Source organism: Toxorhynchites rutilus, chromosome 3 (genome assembly GCF_029784135.1).
Source record: "Toxorhynchites rutilus septentrionalis strain SRP chromosome 3, ASM2978413v1, whole genome shotgun sequence".
In the NCBI taxonomy this organism is placed as follows: Eukaryota; Metazoa; Arthropoda; class Insecta; order Diptera; family Culicidae; genus Toxorhynchites; species Toxorhynchites rutilus.
In genome coordinates this window covers 248,359,511-248,365,510 of record NC_073746.1, presented here as the reverse complement: position 1 = coordinate 248,365,510, position 6,000 = coordinate 248,359,511, and positions in this window count along the sequence as shown.

Genomic DNA, 6,000 nt, shown 5'->3' with positions numbered 1-6,000 from the left:
AATTCACACATGCAGTCAATGCTTCCACCAGCACCGTCACGTCAAATGCCAAACGAATGATTTATTTAATTTTATTCATGGTGTCGCCACCTACAACAATTTTAAATTGCAATGCCCTCTTTCAAATCAGCATGCCTAGAATCAGTTCTAAATTTTGAAAAATTCAATTCAATTATTTAAATGCTTAAACCCCGTAGTCCGACTCTTAGGCAATAACAATAATAAATAGAATAATTCTTTCAACTAATCGCGAATGATTTTCACTCCGAAATTTGGAGCTAAGAGATATGTTGGCATAAAAAGTACAGTTAGTTACTTATAAAGCGATATGCTGAGACACCACTCAGTGTCGCATTGGAGTCGGTTTTGACCAGTAATTGGACATTTGCGACTGGTGGCGACTTTCAATGTGGGGCCATAATTTGGGCCCCGAACTCAATGTTTACAAAAATGTCCAACTAGAGGTAAAAATGTCTAATTAAACGTGTTGCATCACAGATCTGTTCATTTAGCCTTATGTCGATGTAGATGTTAATTACTGTATAACCAAATCAAAACAAAAGCCGAGACACAAAGCCCAGACAAAAACCAAACGAGCCGTCCGTCTCCGTCAATTATTCTTTTCTACAAACCCTGCCGGTCGTTTTCGTTGAACGTATGCTGACGGGTCGTTACGTTGCTGGTGTATGTGAATGTTTTCATGAGAATTGCATGGTAGAATCATTGACGTATCGTGACGTGACGGGACGTGAACGTGACGTGTATGTTGTATGCGAATCGCACTTAAAAGACCAAAACAAGAGTTATGCTTGGAACCCAGCCGACGTTCCGGTCACATTCGACGACAAAGTGTTCACATGTTCGGATCGCCCAACTGTTATTTACAGCTCTAACCAAAAGTTGGTTTTCTCGAATGTCAATCTGAAGGAAGTAAATCATAAGTGCTCACTTAATGCCGAAGCGTATCAGGGCAGTTTGGCTCTTGCAACCGAAATATTCGGTTATTGGTACAATTGATGAGACGCAAAAGTTGCACATTCGAACGGTGCTGATGGGTGAATCACCACGTCGTCTCGCATACCATAAAGCTTCTCAAAGGTTTGTTATTATAACGGTATGCTGTCACTAATTTCGGCGAAGTTGAGTAACGATCCGAATACTTATTACATCATCGGCACAGCACTGGTTGATCCAGAGGAACCGGAACCCAAAGTAGGATGAATTATCATCTATCACTGCGCGGATGGAGCCCTCACTCAAGTTAGCGAGAAGGTAGTATGAGTGGACTGATGATAAGGATTTGCGACATGAATGTAGCCATTTCAATATCATGATGGCATTATGTTGTAGAACCAAGGGTAAACTAGATGTTCTTTTTTGAACAGGCAACTTCATTTTGGTGGGTGATTTGATGCTATCTATCACCCTGATGCATTACAAGCAAATGGAAGGTAGTTGTGAGGAGATCGCTCGCGATTATCAACGAAATTGGATGACAGCAGTAGCAATATTAGGGTGGGTTTAGACTAGTGATATATTCATATGAAGAAATATGATGAGATTTATAGAAATCGCATGAACCGTTTACACTAGCGTGAACTTCTATAATGAATATATTCATATCTTCGGTGAATTTATTCACCTGAAGTAGAACTGCATCCAACTTTAGTGATTTCTCACCAGTGAGAAATTCACAAGCGTTTACATATGCTGAATTTATTCATGTTATATATACCTCGAATAAGTGTATCATATTTATTCTTACCCGTTTACACCTATTTCACGTGAATAAATCCATCTATAGCTATAGATCTCCCTAATGTAAACCCGCCATTAGATGACGATGCGTTCCTTGGGTGGACAACAGCTACTATCTATTTGTTTGTCTAAAAGATAGGTAAGCAGGGATTCCGTAGCTCTGTTTATCATAATTTTTGTACTTCACAACAACGGACGACGAACGATAGCAAATGCCAGAGGTTCCTCAATTCCATCTCGGTGATATGGTGAATGTATTCTGCCACGGTTCGCTCGTGATGCAAAACATTGGTGTTTGCTATTTGCCACGGCAAGCGGTGCGATTGGTCTGATCACAAATAACACTCGATTATTATGAATTTCTTCGAAAGTTACGGGAAAGTGTGATACAATCAAATCTGTTGGCAAGACTGATTATTCGTATTGGCGTAGTTTCCATACCGAAATGGAAACGGGACGTTGCGAGGGATTTATTGATGGACCTTGTGGAAAGTTTTCTGGATTTAAGTCGGGAAATAATATACGATGCATTGGGATTGCAAACCGACGTGGCTGGAACTAAGAAGGAAGTTGATTCAAGCAAGCAAGTGGATCAAGATTGTAGACGACCTAACAAGGATACATCAGGATGTCCAGTTGTTACTTTTCGCCGATGGATAAGAAAGAGATGTTCCGATATTCCAAATATATAAATAAATATCTTGATTAGCACACTTCAGCTATTATTTTAGGACTATTCACCTCTACCTTTAATCCGATTCGTAGAAGATAACAGTTAAAGGTTAAGCTCAAATGTTAGCTTTAGTTTAGTTTTTAATGTAGAATAGGATATTGAATTTTTATTAATAGACATAAGATTTTAATTCAATTCTCTTACTGTGTTATTACAGTAGTCATAGATAATTATTCTTATTTTATAACTACTTTAGAAATTTTCCAATTTAGATATAGTTCATAGCACGTTGTATGCATGGCAATCACCTTTTTCTATGATAATCAATAGATTATTATTCGCCTACACTGAGAGGAAAATTTAGTATATATGACGATTTTTTTCGTAAATGTTACCAATTCGTTATAGCTGATTTACACATTGACCAGTAATTGGCGCCAGTTACTTGAACGTCAACGGCACGCCATATTTAGATCACCAGTTGACTGGTGCTGTGCGTTTATACACATTTTCAGCAACTGAACAGCTTGGCTGTCACTTTATCCTCGATGACGAATGACAGTGGCGACATCTGGTGGCGATAACCATTTTGGGAGGCAAATTAATCTTTATCGGTTTTGTAGGTCCGGAGGCAGTTTTAAATTGTCAAAATTTGAATTAAAAATTTTACTTCTTGTTAATTTACTAATTAAAACACGTCGTACTGAACCTTCATCAGCTGTTTTTATATAAATTTCCTGATATTTCCATGATTTCATTGTCTATTATCATTTTCGCTTCACAAATCGAACACATGAAGCACAATGCCGTCAACGCGAATGGAGATTCTTCCATGTATACGTTGAGGGAATTGAATTTGATATTCCTTGTACCGTCCAAGGCGCCTCTATATGTACCAGGTGAAACAATCATATGAAATGCAGTTTCAGCCATATTGGAAATGCTGTCGGTATTGTTTACAAATAGCATCAGAACGCTGCCGGCGGCTCTCTACAAACTGCTACGACGCTTATTCGAACGATGCCTACTATGTTCGGGTTTCGCGAATTTATGTGAAAAAGAAAGTATGATTTTGTAGAATTTCATTCTCATAACCACTACTCTCGCATGTGAAAATGCAAAAATGGCGTATCCTAGCAATAACAAAACAAACAACCCCCGCTCTACAAACCGTAATCCCCTTCTTATTGAAGTGATGATGTTGCTTCACCTGTTATACATTGATATAAGCGCCTTGGTACCGTCGAACCATCCAGTGTTGGCAAATGTACAGATTTATCCGGAAAGGTATATTTTTTCAGTTTTTTTTTGTTTTGTTCTGTACAGTAAGAACACATATTTTTCTCATAAAGCACCGATAGGAACTGTTTTTAAACGGTTTTATTTAGCTTGCCCTGTAATTTGTATGTTTGTAACATGTGTGTCTGTAGCGCATTACCACATCGATAGAAATTTGAGCCCCTTCCTGTTGACCGATTGATCTGAAATTTGGAACACACCTTGATCTCTGCAGTCATTATAAAACTGGGAATTCCATGATTTTAAAACTCCAAGATGGCTGCCGCTACAAAATGGCGGATTACATATTCTCCCAAACTCCTTCAATATGGGTATCAAATGAAAGGGCTTGACTAGTAGAACATAATTATTCATGAGGAATGCAAATCCAAAATGGTCGCCACCACAAAATGACGGATTACATATTTTCTCAAAACCCCATTAATATGGGTATCAAATGAAAGGGCTTGACTAGTAAAACACAGTTATTCATGAGAAATGCAAATCCAAAATGGCCGCCACCACAAAATGACGGATTACATATTTTCTCAAAACCCCATCAATATGGGTATCAAATGAAAGGGCTTGACTAGTAGAACACAGTTATTCATGAGAAATGCAAATCCAAAATGGCCGCCACCATAAAATGGCGGATTACATATTTTCTTTAAACCCGATCAATGTGGATATCAAATGAAAGTGATTGACAGTTATTTATGAAAAATGCGAATCTAAAACGGCCGTCACCACAAAATGGCGGATTACATATTTTCTTTAAACCCGATCAATATAGATATCAAATGAAAGGGATTGACTAGTAGAACACAGTTATTTATGAAAAATGCGAATCAAAAATGGCCGCCATCTCAAAATGACTGATTACACGTTGTCTCAAAACCCCATCAATATGGGTATCCGATAAAAGAACTTAACTAGTAGAACACAGTTATACATGAGAAATGCAAATCCAAGATGGCGACCACTACAAAATGGTGGATTACACATTTTATCAGAACCCCATCAATATGTATATCAAATGATAGGGATTGACTAGTAGAAGACAGTAATTTATGAAAAATGCAAATCCAAAATGACCGCAGTCCCCAAACAACTAATTACTTTTTAAATGGTTTCATTCAGCTTGACCTGTTTGTATGTATGTTTGAATGTTTGTAGGGTTGTCCCATATTAATAGAAAATTGCCCCGTTCTTATTGACTGATTGATCTGAAATATGGAACGTACTTTTAATTCTACTGCCATTATCAAACTACGTATTCTATGACCTTGAAAAATTTATTTTGGCCTTCGCTAAAAATGGCTGAATGACTTGGCATGAAGAACACGAAACATAATAAACAACATAAATTCAAAAAGGTCGCCGTCACTAAATGGTCGACTATGTATTTTTCGCAATTCCCTCAATATCGGTATAAAATAAAATGATTTGACTAATAGAATACAATACATCATGAGAATATTCCGAAGAAAATTAGGTAAGAAATAAACGTTGGATTTCCATTATCCACAGTTAGTTGTTTCATCATATACTCCACGATGTTATTTTAATCTCATCATTGCCCTAGATCAATGAAAGAACGGATGTGATAATTTACTTATTTTATTTCCTAGTTTCTCTACATTAAAACCATTAAAAAAATTGTGTTTTTTAAATTTTTGTTTCTTACCTTACTTTCTTCGGAATATTTCGATGGTGTACTGTATTCTATTAGTGAAATCATTTCATTTGATACTAATATTGAGGGGATTGCAAAAAATACATAGTGGACCATTTTATGGCGGTGACCTTTTCGAAATTATGTTGTTCATAGTGTAGTGTATTCTCCAAGTCAAGCCATTCAGCCATTTTTTAGCGGCGGCCAAATTAAATTTTCTATGAACATGGAATACGCAGTTTTATAATGACAGTAGAATTAAAAGTATGTTTCGATGTTTGTTGGGATTTTTCATGATCTACTGTGTTCTAACAGTCGAGCATCTTCATTTGATACCCATATTGATGGGCTTTGAGAAAAACATGGCGCCATTTTATGATGGCGGTCATTTTGGATTTGCATTTTTCATAATTTTCCATAAATTTCTGAAATAATGTAATCCACCATTTTGTAGTGGCGGCCATTTTAGATTTGCATTTTTCATAAATAATTGTATTCTACTAGTCAAGCCCTTTCATTTGATACCCATATTGAAGGGTTTTGAGAAAATATGTGAACCACCGTTTTGTGGTGACGGCCTTTCTGGATTTGCATTTTTCATGAATAACTGTGTTCT